This window comes from Triticum urartu, chromosome 4A (assembly GCF_056163025.1).
Source record: "Triticum urartu cultivar PI428250 chromosome 4A, HENAU_Tu73, whole genome shotgun sequence".
Classification (NCBI taxonomy): Eukaryota; Viridiplantae; Streptophyta; class Magnoliopsida; order Poales; family Poaceae; genus Triticum; species Triticum urartu.
This window is the reverse complement of record NC_141876.1, coordinates 599,984,220-600,006,217: the sequence shown is the minus strand read 5'-3', so window position 1 is coordinate 600,006,217 and position 21,998 is coordinate 599,984,220. Positions and strand designations below refer to the sequence as shown.

The 21,998-nt window shown below is 41.8% G+C and overlaps 1 pseudogene; it reads left to right on the top strand.

Moving 5' to 3' along the window:
• Window positions 1–11,750: 11,750 nt before the first annotated feature.
• Window positions 11,751–20,863, top strand: LOC147977129 (uncharacterized; annotated as a pseudogene).
• Window positions 20,864–21,998: the final 1,135 nt, after the last annotated feature.

Genomic DNA, 21,998 nt, shown 5'->3' with positions numbered 1-21,998 from the left:
CTGAACACACGGCACCTCCGAGTTCAGCACACGTTCAGCCCGATAACGTCCCTCGAACTCTGATCCAGCCGAGTCTTGAGGGAGAGTTTCGTTAGCACGACGGCGTGGTGACGATGTTGATGTTCTACCGACGCAGGGCTTCGACTAAGCACTGCTACAGTATTATCGAGGTGGACTATGGTGGAGGGGGGCACCGCACACGGCTAAAAGATCAAACGATCAATTGTTGTGTCTATGGGGTGCCCCCTGCCCCCGTATATAAAGGAGTGGAGGAGGGGGAGGGCCAGCCCTCTCTATGGCGGGCCCTAGGGGAGTCCTACTCCCACCGGGAGTAGGATTCTCCCTTTCCTAGTAGAACTAGGAGCCCTTCCAATTAGTTGGAGTAGGAGGGAAGGAAAGGGAAGGGAAAAAGAGAAGGAAGGAAGGGGGCGCCCCCCTCCCTAGTCCAATTCGGACCATCCCATGGGGAGGGGTGCGGCCACCCTTTGAGGCCTTTCTCTCCTTTCCTGTATGGCCCATTAAGGCCCAATACGAATTCCCGTAACTCCCCGGTACTTCCGAAAATACCCGAATCACTCGGAACCTTTCCGATGTCCGAATATAGTCGTCCGATATATTGATCTTTACGTCTCGAGCATGAATAAAGACAATTATCATGAACAAGGAAATATAATAATAATGCTTTTATTATTGCCTCTAGGGCATATTTCCAACAGTTTTGTTAACATTGTGGTGTTCTATCCATCCAAGTTTTTGTTTGCATTTATGGAGCACCCTAGCCTGAGTCAATCAAGCTCTACTTTTGCTATAAAGTGAATCCTGGCAGATTGTTGACATGTTTAGCGATTTTGCCGAGGATGTTGCTATTGACCCGTGCATGATATGTTGTTTCTCTTGCCATGTCTAGCTTCTATGACATGTCTTCTTGATGGGTGTATGCTTAATTTGTCATGCCATGCTTTGTAGTGAGTACTTCGAGCTCGTAAACATGCCTACTTGTTATCTGTTTGGCCATGCTCCAGTTTTTCACTAAGTCTGAATCTGTTTCTATTTTTGCCATGTTCACATGTTTGCAATTGTATTTTCTGATCCCTTTTGGCTCAAGGTCACTAAGGGACTTTTATTAAGTGCTTTGAGTAGCTTTATCTCATGACTTGCTTTGCCATGATATGTTCCTATAGCATATAGTTATCACGCTCTAAACTGTGCTTCCCGATGATAAATTCCAGACTTGTGTTAATTTCACTAAGTCTGAAACCTGTTATCATTTGCACTTTTGCCATGCTTGTTTGAACCTGTTAAAGGATGAATTAGCCGTAGCTCAGTGTTCATATTTTGTCAAGCATCATGAGTGGATCTCTTCCATGTATTTTGTTGCCATGTTTGAGTGCTGTAGCATATTTATCTTGTTGCATTTAGATGGCTACTTGCTATTTATCGCAGACCGGTGCCATATTTGTTTTGCTTGCCATTTCCAAACCGTGCATCCGATTCCGGTGATCTTTATATCGATTTCAACCGAAATCATCTCACCTTTTCAGTGGCACTCTTGGATTTCCATGTTGAGGCCAGATTCAATCATTCCTTTCCAAATCATGCATAAGCATCACATACCGCATCCCGCATATCATACCATGTTCGTGTGTTGGTCGTTTACTATGTTGTGTGCTTCTTTCTGGTGTTTGCTTCTTCGGGTTGGTTCCGATAACGTCGCATTTGTGAGGACACGTTCGACTATGTCCGTTTGTCTTCTTCATGGACTCGTTCTTCCTTGCGTGATCTCAGGCAAGATGACCATACCCTCGAAATCACTTCTATCTTTGCTTGCTAAATGCTCGCTCTTTTGCTATGCCTATGCTGCGATACCTACCACTTGCTTATCATGCCTCCCATATTGTTAAGCCAAGCCTCTAACCCGCCTTGTCCTAGCAAACCGTTGTTTGGCTATGTTACCGCTTTGCTCAGCCCCTCTTATAGCGTTGTTAGTTGCAGGTGAAGATTGGAGTTTGTTCCATGTTGGAACATGGATATTTTGCTGGGACATCACAATATCTCTTATTTAATTAATGCATCTATATACTTGGTAAAGGGTGGAAGGCTCGGCCTTATGCCTGGTATTTTGTTCCACTCTTGCCGCCCTAGTTTCCGTCATATCGGTGTTATGTTTCCGGATTTTGTGTTCCTTACGCGGTTGGGTTATAATGGGAACCCCTTGACAGTTCGCCTTGAATAAAACTCCTCCAGCAATGCCCAACCTTGGTTTTACCATTTGCCACCTAGTCTTTTCTTTCCCTTGGGTTCTGTAGACTCAAGGGCCATCATTATTTTAACCCCCCCCCCTCGGGCCAGTGCTCCTCTGAGTGTTGGTCCAACCTGTCAGCCGCCGGTGGCCACCAGGGGTAACTTGGGCTTGCCGACCGGAAGTTTGGACAATCTGAGTGTGCCCTGAGAACGAGATATGTGTAGCTCCTATCGGGATTTGTCGGCACATTCGGGCGGTGTTGCTGGACTTGTTTTACCATTGTCAAGGATGTCTTGTAACCTGGATGCCGAGTCTGATCGGAATGTCTTGGGAGAAGGAATATCCTTCATTGACCGTGAGAGCTTGTGATGGGCTAAGTTGGGACACCCCTGCAGGGATTTGAACTTTCGAAAGCCGTGCCCGCGGTTATGGGCAGATGGGAATTTGTTAATGTCCGGTTGTAGAAAACCTGAAGTTGACCTTAATTAAAATATATCAACCGCGTGTGTAACCGTGATGGTCTCTTTCCGGCGGAGTCCAGGAAGTGAACACGGTGTTGGAGTAATGCTTGACGTAGGTTGTTCTAGGATCACTTCTTGATCATAGATTCTCAAACGTGCTTTGCCTTCTCTTCTCGCTCTCATTTGTGTATGTTTAGCCACCATATATGCTAGTCGCTTGCTGCAGCTCCACCTCATACCTTTTTACCCTACCTATAAGCTTAAATAGTCTTGATCGCGAGGGTGTGAGATTGTTGAGTCCCCGTGACTCACAGATACTTCAAAAACCAGCTTGCAGGTGCCGATGAAACCGTACCGGTGACGCAACCAAGCTCAAGGAGGAGCTCGAAGAAGATCTTGTCCTTTGTGTTGTTTCATTCTAGTTGATCAGTAGTGGAGCCTAGTTGGGGTCGATCGGGGATCTGTGTAGCATTTGGGGTAGTCTTCTTTTATTTTGGGTTCTGTAGTCCGACCTTGTTTGTATCTGGTTGATGTAATGCTTTATTCATGTAATTGTGTGAAGTGGCGATTGTAAGCCAACTATGTATCTCTTTCCCTTATGCATTACATGGGTTGGGTGAAGATTATCTCACTTGCGACATTGCTTTCAATGCGGTTATGCCTCTAAGTCAGGCTTAGACACGTGGGAGATATAGCCGCATCGAGGGCGTTACAATGTCCTTCGTACCTCGGGGCAGTTCAACCTCAGATATCAACCGTCCAACAGTGAGATAGACACAACGCTACAAATGCAGGCTGACAACGCCCGCGATTTTATAACCATCACAAGAGACGGCGGCTTCGTCCACGCTCCGGTCTCTTGAGTCGAGTCGAAAATAGTGATGCTATGTGTAGTTCTGAAACATCGATTGGCTCATGTTGTAATTAAACTTTAATGAACTTGTATGTCTCTTTGGTTTGGACAGTCGTTCAACTTATATATAATCGATGCTATTTATTAGTAGGACCATGAATCGTGCTATTAATGTGTTGCTTTTCTCTTCCGATCCTTTTGTTGCATACTTATATATTGCTTATGTATTGTATGTGAATTGTTACTAACGTTTTGTTTGGCTAGTACATAGAGATGCCGTCGTATGTCGTGTACAAGGGTAAGGTTCCCAGAGTTTACGACGACTGGGAAGAGTGTCGGAGACAGGTTCACCGTTTCAGCGGTAACAGTTACAAAGGGTACACCACTAGGGCGGAGGCGGAAATTAGATACGCGCGCTATCTAGCGGGAGAGAGGAGGGAGCGTAGGAGGAACCGGATGAAGACCAGTTTCATCGCGATGATGCTCATCGTGATGACCGCAACTCTCTTCTATGTGATGGTAGTTTAGATGATCGATATCGACTTGTAATGTGAAGACAAACTCGCTAATCGCGGTTTCGAGACTTGTAATGTTCTAACTTTGTTCGGTATTTTAAATTCAGAGACTAATATGATGAATTGTATTCGGAGACTAATCCTCTATTGTATTTGATAAATCTGCTGTTTATATGTTGTTCTCTCTATATTATGTGCAGTAATATGTTTTGTAACTTGTGCAAATATCAGAAAAGAAAAAATCCCTAATATTCATACTAGTGGCGCACCAATCAACACACTAATGGCGCACTGCAAAAAGGACTCTAATGGCGCATCATCCACTAGTGCGCCATTAGTATTCCAAATAAGGATGGCAATTTTATCCATGGACATGGACATCCATGGATATCCGATCCGAATGGATAGGGTTTGGATATGCTTTTGTGTCCATGGGCGGCGCCCAAACCCGACCCGATTGTTCGTGAATAGGGCATGGATATAATCTTGTACCCATGGATATACCCAAACCCGACCCGATAGTATGACTTAATTGGGGAAAATCTGCTATCCCTGCCCTACGGTCATATGTCCCACAACAATTTTACACTTTTTTTTATCTAAAACATGCATAAGAAATTACACAATCCCCATCGTAACTTTTTTTAGTTGACATTCAATCCCCTCTGTAACATACCCCAACACCCCTTTCCTTATTTTTACCTCCTTCTTAAATGACTTGTCATTCTCATCTGTTAGAAAAATACTAAATGATCTTAGGTTGTTAGTGAATGTTGATTTACCATAAGTGAAGCCTAGCCTACCACGAGGTGAAGAATGGAAGAGTTTATGTTAATATTGTGTTATGTCTTATTTATATGTCTCGAGAGGACCCAATGAATATCCAATGGGTATGTATATCCATCGGATTTGGACATGAACACAATTTTTCACCCATGGATTTTTCATGGGCGGGCAAAGACTGTCGTCATGGACATGGATATGGATTTGAGATTGTTCAACCCGATCCAAACCCGACCCATTGCCATCCTTAATGCCAAAGCACATGGGTAAATATGGCCCCCCCTGGAAGGCATACTAATGGCGCACCGTGGGCTATACTAATAGCGCACTGCATGGTGCGCCATTAATAAAAAATTCTAATGGCGTGGTGCTAGTGGCGCACCTGTAGTGCGCCGTTAATAGGCAAAACAGGTACGCCACTAGTAGGCCTTTTCCTAATAGTGAACCTAGCTATCGCCCACGTCCACTCCTGCCGTCGTTGTCTCTCAGACATAGAACTCCACCTCATCGGACGCTAGGCACATGGCTAGTGGCAGAACAAGAAGAAGTTGTGCCCGGTGCAATGCCTAGCACGACATGAGTGGGTGACAGCAACTGCACACCATCGAGCTAGCGCAAATGAAAAGATGCAGTTTGCAAGGGCAACATTTTAAACAATTAGTTTTGTTCAAATTTTAGAGCATATAGCTTTGCATTTGAATATTTTATGAGTTTTGGTTGAGCGGACCTGCATTCGTACATTAAAAAAATTTAGGCCTTCATTATTTTGCCCCAGGTAAGTTCAATTCCTAGATCCGCCATTGCCTGGAGGTCACGAATTCACTAAACAATACGTGTTACCTGTGTAGGTATTCAGATCATGTTGTATGGGCCCTTAAATTAGACAATACTCATTATATTCACCATGAATAAACAACTTGCTGAAGAATCATGGAACTATTGCCACAAATAATGACATATAGAATAGAAAAAAAATGAATCTCACCAATCCCCTACATCTCCCACGCCTAGTGGGAATTCCTCACACATTAGAGGGCGATACCCAAACAACTCAGAGATCAAACAAAGGGAAACCATCTCAGTAATATCATAAAGATCCGCAATAAAATGAATGATTAAACAAGTATCAATCTTGAGATGAGCATGAATAGAGTTAAAAAATCCCAATCTTACAATTTGGAATTCCTCTCTATATTGTGACGATTGTGATGAATGAAATGAAGATGGGGCGGGAGAGACATGATGGATCTCCGGGAGTTCGTCTTATCTGGATCTCTCTCTGTATTCGCCTCTACCCCCTTCACAAAAGTGGCTTGTATAGATAGGGGGGGCCATGCGAGTGGTATGAGCCCGTCTTCTGTGCTGGTGCCTCTGATGGAATTCCTACCAAAAGGGAAGTCACTCTAAATGACTTCATTTGCTGGGATCATGATTGGTTTCCTGTCAAAAATGTATATTCCTGCATATTAATAGGGAAATCAAGTTTTCTTATTCTCGAAAAATTAGGGTCAGAAAATATGAGAATTAACGAAAATCTTTTGAAAACCACATCAAAGTCCTCTTATAGAAGTGACAAAATATCGAGCCATTATTCCCCTACCACAGTCTTAACATTGGGCATCGAGACGCAATGACTTGAAAGAGATTACCTGAAGACATCCATGTGTAGCCCTTTGGTCATCACATCGGTGAATTGTTTATGGGTTTGAGCGTAAAGAACCCATAAGAGCATGGTTAATGGTATAGCTAGCTGCTGGCTATATGTAACCGCCATGTCATATATAGCCATAATTTAGTTTCACTCATACAATAGTGTGAGCTATAAGGTTGACTATTACATTAGTACTCTTCTATCTTTTCTCTTTCTCTTTCTTCACATTAATTGTATTTGCCTAGGAATATGCATATAGTTAGGCTCTTGCATAAGAGCCCACTTCTCTTACTTTTTCACATCTCTCTCCTCCACATAGACAAAAGTGTCAAATAGGCAGGCTATAAGCCCACTATTTTACTTGCTCTAACTTGCGAGCGCCATACGCTCGCAGCCAAAGTGAATGTTCAACTTGGCGTGTTTAGTGGGCTGATGGTGAATTGTAAATTGTAATTGCTTGAGAGGTATACAGCTGAAAGGAGACTAGTATGGCGGAGCGGACTAGTCACAGGAGCTCATTGAGAGTTGACGTTGACACACGCATCCGACGACGACATTGGCCATGTCCGACGACTCCGATTCAGTATTGTAGCACGAGACTAACATGTCGCTTGCATGACCGCCTGACGACGGTGTTGCCAATGAAGACGCAAAAGTCAGAAGTAGAGCGATGCGTACTGGGGAAGCTGACCTAATGTTTTAAATAGCGGGATATGAAAAATAGTGGCGGGCCTCCAAATCAGTTATAGTGAAGCTATAGCGGGCTATTTGTGAAGGTGGCCATTTAGCGGCACCCTGTTAAAAAGGCTATAGCCAGCTATAGCGGAGCTATAGTCGGCTATTTAAAACTATTAACCCAATCGACATCAGTGTAGGCATGCATATGAAGCGTCGTCGAGGCATGTAGATACATGACAAGGTCTACTACTCACGTAGGAGTTGTTGGATTTCCCCAAAGAGGAAGTGTGATGTAGCACAACAACAGAAATTATTTCCGTCAGTTAAGAACCATGGTTTAATCAAACCAGTAGAAGTATGCAAGTTAACAAAATAAGCAGCACCTGCATACAAAAAATAAATAAATGCTTGCACCCAACTTGACAAGGGGGTTGTCAATCCCCTCATATTGCTAGTTGCAAGGTTAAAAGTAAATAATGGTAGATATTGATATAGCAAAGCGACAAATTAAAAAGAGTAAATAAAAGAGCAATTGAGTAACAAAAGTATTGATAGAGAATGAACCGGGCAGCCATATGTTCACTAGTGGCATCTCTCTCGAAAGGAGGTAATGACATTGCAAACAAATTATTCTTGGGCAACTGACAGAAAAGCGGCATTCATAACTATGATCATTCATGGCAGAATCTTGTATAGGCATCACGTCCGTGACAAGTAGAACATAATCCAAATGCATCTACTACTATTACTCAACCCCGAAATTGCTTTCTAGCATGCGTCTCAAGTTATTAAGTTTAATAAAAAACAAAGTAACGTAATAAGCAAGATGACATGATGTAGACAGAAAGAAACCTAGCAATAAGATCAATCCCCGTCATTTTATCCTTAGTAGCAGCAACACATCACGTGTCTTCTCTCCATTTTGTCACTGGGATATAGATCACTGTAAGGTTGAACCTACTACTATGCACCACTCCCTCTGGAGAATTACCATCTATCTTGGCCAGAGAAGACAAATAACTTGAAAAGCATAGATAGCTACTTAATTATACAACGAAGAAACTTCAAAATATTCAACCATATTCAATGAAAAATCTGACCACAAATGCACAATTCATCAGATCCCAACAAACACACCATAAAAATTATATCAGATTTATCTCAGAGGAGATCATTGTATGAAGATCCAAAAGAGAGAGAGAGAGAGAGAGAGAGAGAGAGAGAGGAAGAAGCCATCTACTACTACTATGGACCTGTAGGTCCTAAAGGAACCGCTCACAAATCATCATGGAGGAAACAAGGTTGATGAAGAGGCCTCTTGTGGTGGCTTTCCCTTCGACAGAGCACCAGAACAGGGCTCTAGACGATATCACTTCGGAATAGAGGCTTGCGGCGGTGATAAAATTTTCTTGTCTGTTTCTCTGAAGGTTTTGGAAATTATGGAATTTATAGGCGGAGGAATTAGGTCAAACGGAGGCTCAGGAGCCCACAAGCCCAGGTGGTTCAGCCACCCCTTGGCCGCGCCACCTACCCTTGTGGCTGGCTGGTGGGTCCTCTCATGGTCTCTTGAAGCTTATAGGGTCCTTCATACTCCAGAAAAAATCATCAAAAATTAGCATCGTATTTGGACCTTCATAGATATGGTTTGTCTGTGAAACAAAAAACAAGCAAAAAACAGGAACCGACACTGAGCATTAAGTTAATAGGTTAGTACAAAAAATATAAAATAATATTAAAATCTTATAAAAGTGATAATATAATATCATTAAACAATCAAAAATTATAGATACGTTTGAGACGTATCAAGGTCACCTATGCCGCGGACGTAGTGGAGCGCGTGTTTGAGGAGTGTCAGATGACACTCACCCAGACCATGCATGTGGCGGAAGATATGTTGCATGGCATAGGCGACCTAGGGCCTCTTGGTCGTCAAGTACTATAGGGCACTGTTTCTTCTAAAATAGAAAGTTGTTGCGCCCCCAAGTGTAAGAGTTTATAGCAAGTAGAAATTTTCCCTTAAAGTAGGTGATTTTAAGGTTTATTGAACCGACAGGAATTTGGAAACACATACAACAATCAACACTTGCACATATAGATACAAAAGTACCTTGACCCCCAACAAAACTAGCGAGGTTGTCAATTTCACTAGCATAGTTACTTATGAGGATTAAAAGCACATGTGTATGGGAGATTTGATTGCAACGGCAGTAATAGAAAGGAATTTAAAAGATTGTTTGATCGAGGTTGAAAGAATATAAGAAGAAAATGGACCGGGATCCATAGGTTCACTAGTGTTTTCTCTTCAAAAGAAAGCATGGTGCGATGAATAATTTACAGTCGTGCATCGATTAAATTGCAGCTCTTAACTATGACTATCCATGGCATAATCAACATATGAGCATCACCTCAAAACTTCCATAGACTGTTATCCAACTGGGTCTATAGCTAATATTCGACCCAAGATTGATCCAACATACATCTTAAAATATTAATTAAAAAATGAGTATCGCAATAAGTACGATGACATGAAGTAGATGATATATTGTCTTTCACTTATGATCAAAGGGCATCTACGCAAGTGGTAACAACACAATACAAGTCCTTTTTATTTTCTATCAGTGTGATAGATTATTTGTAAGATTGAACCGAACAATCGACTCCGTCTTAGAGATCACCCCTCAAACTTGGCAAAAGAGAGAAGATAGACCAGGGAGAACATATGAATTAGAATTATCCAGCAAAGAAACTAAATAGATTTCAAAAAGATTCATGAATAAATCTGATCATAAAGTGACAATTCATCGTATCACACTATACACACAAACAGGTTACATCAGATGGATCATAATCATGTAGGACAACTCGTGTGATCTTTGTATTGAGAAATATGGATCCATAGTCCAAAGGAAACTACTCAGGGGCGATCATGATGGCCTTCAAGTTGATGGAGATGGCCAGCGTGATGATTTTCCCCTTCGATAGAGTGTCAGAAAAGCCCTCCAGATTGGATCACCACGAAACAGAGAAGTGTGGGGCAGAAATAGAAAGACTCCTCGATATTTAGATTTTCCAGATAAATGATAAATACATGCATCGAGAGGCAGTGGATCAGATTACCAGGAGGCCCACGCAGCCCCACCACGTGCCCCTTGGCCGTGTGGTGGAGGCGCGTGGAGGCTGTGGGCCACCCCCTGTCCAGGGTAGGTGTCCTCCGGAAGCTTCCCGACTCAAAATAATTTCTCAAATTTTTTTGAGCTCCATAAAGTTGATTTTCCTGAAAGTCAAAAAACATGTGAAAAACAACAACTGACACTAAACATTAAGTTAATAGGTAGTTCAGAAAAATAGTAAATAATGGTGCCAAACAATGAAAAATGATATAAACATTGCATACGACAATAAAAAAATATAGATTACGTTTGAAACATATCAGACACCGGCGAGACACCGAGAGGAGCTAGGATCAGCAACGTAAGGACCATCAACATGGGGGCAGCTTGGCATTTGTGTCAACTAGCATGGTAGCCGATTTGCAATTGTCCATGGTAGTGCGCTCAAGGATGTCATCAACACACTCCTACTACGAGAGGTAGAGGCCGATACGTAAGCGATTGATGCAAATGCCGAGGAAGAAGTGAAGCGGGTGAGGCCCTTCATCACAAAATCTTCAATGAGCTTGAGGATGATGTGCTGCATAAGTGATGCATTGGATGCAGCAAGGACAATATAGTCCACATACAACAACAGGTATGCGGCGGTGGCCCCATGCGTGAAGACAAACAATGAGTCGCTGGAGCATGCGGCACTGAAGCCAACGGTCCGTAGGAAGGCGATGAAGCAAAAAAAGAAGCGCTTACTTGAGGCCATAGAGGGACTTCGTCGGGTGACATATATGGTCATGTTTGACGAAGCCGACAGGTTGAAAGCAGAACACCTCCTCATCGTGTGTGCATGAAGAAATCGGTTCTTCACATCAAGCTAGTTGACTGCCAGCCATGCAAGGCGCTGAGGGTGAGCATCGCGCAAATTATACTCCCTCGGTTCGAAAAAACTTGTCTCTTTATGCTACATATATTCATTTAAGGAATAAGCTTTTTCGAACAAAGGAAGTAGTAGGCTTGATAATTGGCAAAAAGTTTTCCTGTAGTCCGACACCAGGGTGTTGCCGAAAGTGTCGACACCACCTAGCCCACTTTATACAATGCTCAAGAGAGACAAGAGAAATCAACTGAGACGCCAACCGTAGATAGAGGGCCTTCAAAGAGTTTCGCAATGGGAAGGTTGAGAATAATGTGTCAGCTGCCATGTCATCCGGTATTTTGCTGAATATGTATTTTGTTAAGTATTTTTTTTGTCCGGAAATACTTGTCGGAGAAATAGATGTATCTAGACGTATTTTAGTGTAGATGCATCCATTTTATTTATTTTCCGACAAGTATTTTTTTGGACGGAGAGAGTAGTATTTTAAAATTTGTTTGGCTCTTTTTTTTGCTTTGGCTCAACTTTTAGCCGAAAGGGCGCACGCCATTTATTTCCCTCACCCCTTCGATCGGCACGCCACCTGACCGGCGACCTTCCCCATTTCCCACTTGCGTCGAAAACCGCTGCGCTCCCGTTCTCGCTGCCTCTGTCACTCACTCCTCCGCTTCAAAACCCTACCAACCTCCACTCACCAGCCATGGCGCCGCCCCTCATCTCCGGTAAGCGCCCCCGAGGCCCTAGCCCTCGGCACCTCAGACCCCTAACCCCGACGCCTCTCCTCCCTCTGCAGGCCCGCAGCGGCGGCTCTTCCATGCGGCGGTCAACGGCGATCTCCGCCTCTTCAAGAGTACGCACGCTTGGATGCGCATGCCCTTCTCTCGTAGTTTTCTGCTTAGTTGCGGATTTTTTGGTTTTCGAGTCTGATTTGGGCGAAAATATATCCCCTCAGGCATCGCGAGGGAGCTGGACGGTGGGAAGGGCCGCGTCAAGGAAGCGGTGGAGGCCGTCAGGGACCGCGGCCGCGGGGCGCTGCACGTCGCCGCCCGCCACGGGAGGATGCCGGTGTGCGTGTACCTCGTCGAGGAGCTTCACGTGAGGGTCAATGACGCAGACGACGAAGGTGATCTGTTTTGTGTAAAATAAATCCAGGCCGCTTTTATGTTTGAGATCCCCCGGAACGATTTCTGTAGAAACTGAGCTTGGTTGTTCACGTTCACCTGCAGCACAGTCGTTAGGATGAAACAGACTGCCTGGACGCTTTATTTTGGTTGCATAAATCACAGTGCCAGTTTGTTCTCTTTATTTTGGGGGAAATGGCAAAAACCCATTTACCCACTTGCAATCCTAATTAATCTTAAGTTCAAACACCTGCAACTGTTAATTTGGTTTCAAATAGAGGAGCCCTGGGCCCCTGGCTGCTGGCTCTATCTGGCCGCGGCGCTTGCATGGACGTCCAGCGAGGATCCAAATGTGGATTCTTATGCAAATCTTTCGGATGTATAGTAGGAGATAGATAGATTCATGTTCCATTGCAGAAATGAATAATCGTAGGACGGATTTTTCTTTATTTGGACAGAACATATGATTCCTTAAACCTCTTATATATTCTGGTAATTTCAATAGGTGTTACACCTCTTCATTGAGCACTTCATTGTCGGAATGTGGATACTGTGAGGTATCTCCTTGATCATGGTGCTGATCCAGAAAAGCGTGGTAAATATGGAACCACCGCTCTCCATCTGGCAGCTGGAGCAGGTCCACCCCTTCTCCGCCCCCGTTGCAATATGTGTCATTTTCTATTTGTTCACCGTCGCAACTTTTGTAAGAATTATTTGTCATTCTGTTTTGGTAGGAAGCGGTTATGAAGCTTACTATACTACTATCTTTATTCTTCTTTATTTGCCCTTCATGACTTTTTGCAGTCTTAGAAGTTTCATTTTGATTACTACTTCTAACATGGTATCAGTATGTACCAACGAAATCATACTTAAATCATTTATAAAGGGAAACCTAGTGTGATAAAATTTCCATATAACTAAATTTGATAGCTATTAACATATTACTGGTCAAACTTTTAAATGTTTGACTCTGCGTTTTCTAAAAGGAAGATAAAAAGTATCAGAGGTACTATAAGACAGGAAATGCTCCTTGTGATAGTTAGGTTGTATGTATGTACTTATGCTATTGTGTTCTCTTTTTGAGCAAAATAGACGGATATCCATTATCAGTGGAGTGAATGCGTAGAATATTTCTGACGATTTTCACTTTTGTGCAACAATATGATGTTTGTGGAACTATGAGTCAAAAGCTCTACACCAATAGGATAATGTCATTATAACGAAATATGTCTTCATACATACATTCTGTCAAAAAGGGTGTTGTATGTAAAGGAAGTGATGTTTTTAATAATTTGATAATCTTATGGCAGAAACCATAAAACTAAAGAGTTACCATCGTATAGGACTGATGAATAGTACGTATTCAGATTAATTATGTTCAAGATGCCTATTTGCATTTGACCAAGTTCTATGCGTTTTTAATTAGCCCCGACGAAACAAAAATAGAATATTTTTTCTCCATTATCAACCATTAAGCAATTCTATTCATTTTACTGTTAAATATGGTTCCCTGAACCTACCGTACCGTACTAGTACAAATATTTTTGTGCTGCACTGAGCGTCTCAGGCATATATGTGGATCCAAGCGTGATTGAATATTAGATGGTCAGTACAAATTAGCAATTTAGCTGGACTGCTCGTATTAGATGGATGTGGTATAGTTTAGCCACTGTAACCTTAGAATTCTACTGTTTACACGCCTAATATTCTGTATTCCTAATTCAGGAGTTTGTGATATGATAGAAGTCTTGCTCTCAAAAGGAGCCGATATTAATTCCTTGTCTTACTGTATGACACCACTGCATGCTGCTATTATGGAAGATCAGGATGCTGCTGTGAAGACCTTGTTGGACCAGCATGCAGATGTATGTCCCTTTTCTATGCTTGGTACTGTTTGATCTACTATATTTATAGCATGCTCATAAATGTTGAAACATGGTGTGCATTGTTGTCTTGTCCGTTATCTTCAACTTATTACAAAATCTGTTATGTAGCACTGAGATGAGACGTTTTCGAAAGTTGTACCATACTTAACTATTTTGGTTCACTTCAGTGCCATTTAACTTCCACAGAAAGTTTTATTTGTAACTCGCAGCGAACCAAAAAATTCCTTTTTTGAACATGCTTGCATACTTTTAACGTGTAGAATTATTAATTTTCTTTTTTTTCTTGACAGTGTAACAAGGCGATGTCCATACATTGTACACCTCTAATCGCTGCTCTCCGTGTTCGCTCACTGAAATGTGTGAGACTTCTGATTAAGGTAATGTACATCCATCTTTAACCTAATTTGAATTTGTTTTATAAATTAATGACTTGTAAGCTCTCTCAGGTTGTGCATTTTTATGGCACACTTATTTCCATTACGCTTATGTAACTTCTTCTGTATTAGGCAGGTGCTCATGTGAACGGTGTTGGTCCGCTGACCCCCTTAATAGTCGCTGCAAATGAAGGTTTAACTGATTTCTACAAATGCTTACTTGAGGCTGGTGCTGATCCAGATCTTCGCGGTGATGTAATATTTATTTTCTCATGTTTTGTTTTGCCCTATGTGCATGTTCTTCACACCAGGAATTTTAGCTAGTAAGGGATGGTATCTAAACTTCTGAAAGATGGTCAATTTGTTGATCAACTAACGAATGTTATTTGGTATTTGGTGTCCAACGGATAATTACATCTTAGTGCATTTGCAAAAGGATTGTCACCGTGAAGCTTGAAATACATAATCTTGATAACAATTTACACATTACTTCATACAAATATTACCTTGATACAACTATTATGTTATCTTTTGTCATGGGCGCGGGCACCAGCACAGGTCCATCCATGCATTATGAGTCCAAGGACTAGTCAAGACTAGTCTGTAGACTAGTCTATGAGTCTCAACTTTAGGGCCGACTAGACTTCAGTGTCGACTAGTCTATGAGTCGAAACTTCAGTATTGATTCGTGTCGATTAGTCACGCTTAGTCTATGAGTCTCAACCTCAGAACGACTTGTCAACTCATTGACTCGTAAACCTTGGGTTCATCACAGAAGTCCAGCTGTAGCGTAAGCAGGGGTCAGGTGTGCATGCTTGTGCACCCAGCCAGCTGCAGGATATCGCAAATTAGGGAGTCACTTGAGTCTTCGAGTGGAAAATATATTGCAATATTTCTGAAATCTTACATAGTTTATAATGATATCAAGCCATGGCATTCTGCATGCAACAACTTTCAGTCTATATGCGGGAGTTCCATTAGAGATGGATTTCACTTATCTATTGTATTATGAACATCACGATTTATAGATTGTCTCATAAATGTGATGCTGATTTGTTTGATTCATCATCGGAGTACCTAAGATAATTTGCGAACTAAGGAACTTTAATGTATATACCTGTGGTTACAAGTACTTGTTGTTTTGGACATTGAGAAGGTTTACAAAATGGAGCTTTGATCACTAATTTCTATTGTAATGTAAGTATAGAACAGAATATGGTTATAATATTTGAAAGTTCTCTTGAGAAAAAATCTTCAAATAATTTTCATTTCTGAAATTTAAGTATATAAATATATTTATAATTAAGATTCTTAAAGTTTGATTACATGAACGTTCACATTACTGGTCAGTGGCGGAGGACGAAAAAATTTCTAGGTGTGGCGACACGCCGCGGGGACGTATCTGGTGCACCGGGGCAATTGGTGCTACCGGTGCACCGGACCTCGTTGCACATTCAAAAATGTTTTAAAAATTTGGAAAAAAAATTCGTGTATTGATACAACATCAAAGTATGTTGTCACAAAATTCAAATCAAAATTTGAAATATTGCCCGAGATACAAAAATGAAAAATTTGACATTAATGTGCTAATGGGCCAAAACTAAAGCCTAACTTGTTATGTACTATTGACTGTCAAATGTGTCATTTTTTAATCTCGGGCAATGCCTCGAATTTTGATTTGAATTTTTATGACGACATACATTGATGTTGTTCCAATGCACTAATTTATTCCGGATTTTTTCGCATATTTTTGAATGTGCAATGGAGGACCGGTGCACCGGTAGCACCAATTACCTCAGTGCACCAGATACATCCTCGAAAACATGAAGGTTTTGCTAGGGTTGTTGCGTGCGCCGGAGTGCATCTTGGGTCGCTGGGCTGGCTTCGTGCGGTGTGGGCGATCGGTTCAGTATCGGTGGTTCAAGGCCTCATGGGCATGTGTCTGCATGGCCCATTCCAGTAAACAGTGACTTTCCTAGTGATACTACAAGTCAACGAGGCAACGAGTGTAGCCAGCCAGCCGATAGCACGTTATGCGTAGGTATACATTTTCTTTTGCACCGCATCAAGGTATGGCGGCTGCCACCCCTCGCCCACCGGGGTCCTCCGCCAGTATTACTGGTGATCATAAGAAGTTCTCTTGAAGTTTGAAGAAATTATTGTGCATTTATGATTCATTGAATTCAGTGCAGTGAAATGTGAAATTGCCCTATAATTTCGTGACTGTATATAGGCAATCGAGGTGTCAATGTTACAGACACAAAGTTCTGAAATGTTTGATTTTCTTCAGATGTTTTGTGTGATGGACTGCTTAAAGCAGAAAATATTGAGGGGGTCCTTCTCATCTATTTGAACTATGATGTATAACGACTAGATTCAATGAGGCAGAATTTGGTAGTGATTATACTATATATGTTTGTACTTCTGTTAGTCTCCCTTTCCCTCAGATAAAATGTGTCTTTGGTATATTCTTAACAGGGAGGTCAACTGCCTATAGAGATTGCTGCACATCACAATAGGCGAAAAGATGTTGAGATCCTTTTTCCAGTAACATCTCGTATTCCATATGTGCGTGATTGGAGTATTGATGGGATACTTGCTTATGCCAAATCATTGCCAAAGGTTGAGGTATGCATATGAGGATCATTGGCATATTTAAGATTATCATCATGTCTTGATACTTTTACTAGAGTATTTTTTGTTCTTTAGAATCTTCAATGCATCACCTAATTTGAGGCAAGTGTATGAAAGTTAAAACACATGTTGGATGACCGGATTATCACAAGTTTCAAAATAGTGCTAGGCATAGCCGAAGTAGTTGGCCTTCGCCTAGCGGCCTAGTCGGTTGTATTTAGGGTATTATATGTATATGGTGACTAATTTAGGGCATATAAATGAATAAATACAAGCTTTCTCTTTGAAAAAGTTGTACTTATATCATTTAATCTTCAAGTTTAATATTTACCTGTTTGAAAGGGTTTCATCCCATTGACACGGACGTGGATTTTTAAAGCTCGGGCTTCTGGACACCCTCTATCCTTACCCTCAAAGATTGCTTTGAGATCCGTACTAGACAACTAACTTACTACACCAAAATTTCTCTTTTTTGTTTCTTCCAAATAAAACAACATATGAACTTCAAACTTTGCAAGACACTAAAACATCCTAACTTGAATGTGGGAAAAAACTTTCAAATTTTTGGGTCCAAAAAACTATACGAAATGAGATTTTTTTTAAATTAAAAACATGGTATTTTTTAGTATTTGTGATGCACGAAAAAATCCAAAAGTTTTTTCCCACATTCTAGTTAGAATGTTTTGTTCTGCTGTGAAGTTTGAAGTTCATATGTTGTTCCATATGGGAGAAACAAAAAAGACAAAAGTAGTTGCATGAATCACGATGCAAAAATGAGTGGCTAGATAAGGGGGTGTCCTGAAGCCTATGCTATATAACATGTTAACCCCATTGACACTTCCAAGTCATTTATTTATTTTTCTCTCTGGGGCCAAATCAATCATTGGTATATTGATCGCATTATGGATAATACTTTGCCGAAGGAGAACGGGATGTGAAGTCAAATGTTTGTCTTGCTATAAATTGAAGGATTCATGTGTTTTCCTTTCCCACGTTCTTATACGTATAATGACTAGTCTGGAAATGTTGAATTGTCATATGCACAAAGCAGTCTTGCTGATAATTTTCTTGTGGGTGGTCTTAGTTCAAGTGGGTGATCTCAGTTTGCATATTACCCTCTTCTGAGTTTGAATGTTCCAGGACGACCCATTATTCAAAATGGGGCCAGCTTATCTGAAGTCTGAAGGAAGCAAGGCGTACAAGAGAAAAGATTATGTTTCTGCAATAAATTTCTACACCATGGTATGTCATGCATTTCCTCTTCTATCCAACTTCAAATTGATCAGTGAGAGAAAATTAAGATCTCCTAATCTATCTTGTGGTTTATTAGCTAGTTTAATGCTTTGCAGTATTTTGAATCTCGGTTATGAATCTAAATAAAAGTATAACACGATTTTTTTTCATTTCTCTGGTGCATTCACACTTTTTCAATTCAATAATGTGAATCTGCGCATAGGCTGTAAAGGGAAGTGTTACAGTCTTGGTATTGGTGCAAAGGTATTAGCCGTGAGTGAGGGCATGTTGCAGGACCTTGGCAACTGTTATTGCTAAATCCAAGTTAGCCTTAATCTCTTTAATACGGTGAGAAAACCTAGTAACAGAATTTAATCCAACCCACAGTCACCAAGTTCCTCGGTTGATGGGGTCGACCAACGGGATCAAGGAGCGTGGTGCACTACTTGTGAAAGGTTTTGACAAGGCAGGGACGAGAGGAGAATGGCATAGTAACACATTGCTGGTGACTAATCCAACCAAGTAAATATGAATCAAAGTGAGATATTATCATATCTGCTTTCTGCTCCAGCCATATCTTCTTGCTCCCTGCACCTTGTTAGCTTGGTGCCTTGTCCTGCCTCCTTCGATAATAGAGCCAGAGCCCCACCAAACACAGAACTATTGGTGTCGTCATGTTGTGTAACAAGCCTACATCAAGTGATGTTGTCCTCTCTACCCACGGGGACATCACTTCTGTCATAAACCGCCAGCAAGTATCATCACTTATTATTCTATTAGATCGGATTAGGGGAGAAATCAGAACTTCAAATAGAGGGAAAACGCTATAATCTGAATGTAATTTTGAGTCTCCACTCCAATAGCCCCCTCCAATAAAAAAAGGGCAGCCCGGTGCATGTAGCTCCCGCTTGCGCAGGGTCCGGGAAAGGGTCCGACCACTTTGGGTGTATTGTACGCAGCCTTTCCCTACGTTTCTGTAAGAGGCTAATTCTCGTGATACAACTACAACTACAATATACCACCTAATTCTGGTGATACAACTACAACTTCCCAACGATTTCTTATGTACAGACATGAGTAAAAAGTTCAATCATGTACGTGAGTGGCAGCTTTAGCAAAGTGACAATTGCCCGTGTGATTTCTTATTATAGGCAACCAAGCTTGATCCTGCAGATGCAACCTTGCATTCAAATACCAGTCTTTGCTTGATTAAGTTGGGTGAAGGAGACGAGGCCTTGGAGTCAGCCAAATTCTGCAGGATGATGCGGCCTGATTGGCCAAAGGCCTGTTACAGGCAAGGGGCTGCCCAAATGTTATTGAAGGTGAAATAAAACTTCGCAATTTACAGCTACTCCTTATGTTGTGGCAAATCCTTTTTTTTCCCTGATGACATTGCAATCCGTCTGTCTTCAGAATTATGAAAAGGCATGTGATTCATTTTCTGATGGTCTAAAGTTGGACCCAACAAATGTTGAGATTGAGGATGCATTACGGTACCATACTTATCCCTGTCTCTGTCTTTGTATGTGTTGGAACTCTTTAGTGTAATTTCAAACCTCTCTCTGGATTCCATTAACCGTGCCATGATAGATCATATAGTGTCATTCTGAAGCATGCATACAGTTAGTATATTGTGCATAAAATTAAGCTCAATGCACTAACTTGTTTGATACTCCCGTCACAAATATAAGTCGTATTAGGCCTGTCCAAAGTTAAGCTTTTTTAACTTTGACCATGAATAGTTAAAAATGCAGACGGATTTACAGCATAGGGTTGGTACTACTAAATCTTATCATGAAAGGTAAGTATGATGTACCGTAAAAAATCTTTTTCATAATATGCAACTATAAAAATATATATTTTTTGGATAAATTGCTGGTTCAAATTTCACCTTGCAGACTGTCTTGGCAACTTATATTTGTGTTCAGATGGAGTATAACTGTTTTTATCTCAAGATTGAATCTGAAAGAGCATATTCATCGATTGCTAATTTGATCATGCAGGCAGGCGTTGAAAACCTTGAAGATATCTCGTGCCAAAACGGTTTCGTGAACCGCCGGTTGATCAGAAGAGACCTGCACAAGACCAGTTGTTTCTATGCTGGCTTCCCCTTAACGTTTAAAGATGTTGAGTTGAGAAGTTCAGCGTAGTTTATCTGCTACTCCAAGCTTATCTGGCTACACCATCTCTTGAGGAATTTGCCAAGCTTTATAGTCCTGGACGTGCGGGGCAACCTGTCAATTTGTTTGCGCATTTTCTTGCGAAAAACGTGGGATTCAGTATCAACTAATGTGCGGTACCATGAAGTTGGACGGTTTCATGTCTGTTGTCTGGTATTTTCAGCCACTAACTGAAAGTGTGTTGAATTTCTGCTCTATGTTTCTGTTTTTTTACCTTGAGTTTCTTGGTTTTGGAAGTTCAGGATTTCCTAACCTGTTTGCCATATGTGGATTCGATGGTGTTCGTCTCGGCAGCTGCCCAGAGGAACATCTTGTTCCGACGGTCATCTCGGCAAGTAGAGATAATAGAGTGGGCTAGGTTGCGGGCTCCCCTCCCATGGGTGATAACGGATTATCCGGACACCATTTTTTTTGGAGTCTCTCACCCTCGGGTGAGCTCTCTGTTGGCTTGGCAGGCATACCATTGCTATGTGCCGTAGGCTGGGCCCGCATTGAAAAGAGCCGCTGCCCCTGAAGTTGGGATTTTTTGTGTGGCAATTGTTGTGGGATCGGTTCCCATCTGCGACAGAGGTGCTTAAGTGACACGGCCTTGTTCCCCTCTGTGATGTTCGTGAGACGGGATCGCGCATCCTCTTCTCCCGCACGGCGGCCCGAGTGCTATTGAGGTTTGTGCGTGAGGCTCTAGGTCCTAAATCGGAGGCCTTAGACCTAGCCGGGTTCGTAGAGATCTGAGCCAACCAGATCGGGCGGTGATGACGCCTATTCTTGCTTTTGTTTGTGGCACTGACTTTGACACTTTGGACGATGCGTAATAAAGTGCTTATCGAGAGGGTCTTCCTCAGGCGGGCCTCTGACTCATTCTTCAAACTTCTTGCTTTCTTGCAGCAATTGAACCCGCTGTCTAGACGGTGTGACCGTGAGCAGCTAGGACTTATGATGGAATTAGCCTTTTTTTTTTCTTTTTTTATGCTTTATTTGGACGTGTTTATGCGGTTGCCCCAGCCTTCTATGTTGCTTCGGTGCACTTGAACATGTTGTATGGTTGTTTTATTTATAAAGCGGCCCAAAGCCAATTTCGAGGGTTTCTTGGTTCTGTAGAGATATTTTCTCGTAGCTTTTTTATGACAGCTTTCATTTTCTTGTAGAGATTTTTTTCTCACGGCTAATATGTTTTGTTACCTATTTTTTTGGCAACTTATAAAGCCATCTCAAAGGATGGCTTGCTGAATTACAACAGCCTTCTATAGGCACCGCGAGCAGGCACCGGAGGCTGTACGCGCCATCTGGGATAATTTTGGAATCGGATGGCTTGGAACCTCACAGAGCAGATGGTATATCTAGATATGCCTTTTTTCTGAGAGAGATATTCATGCCCTTATGCATGACAATCGGGTAATTCATATTACTCA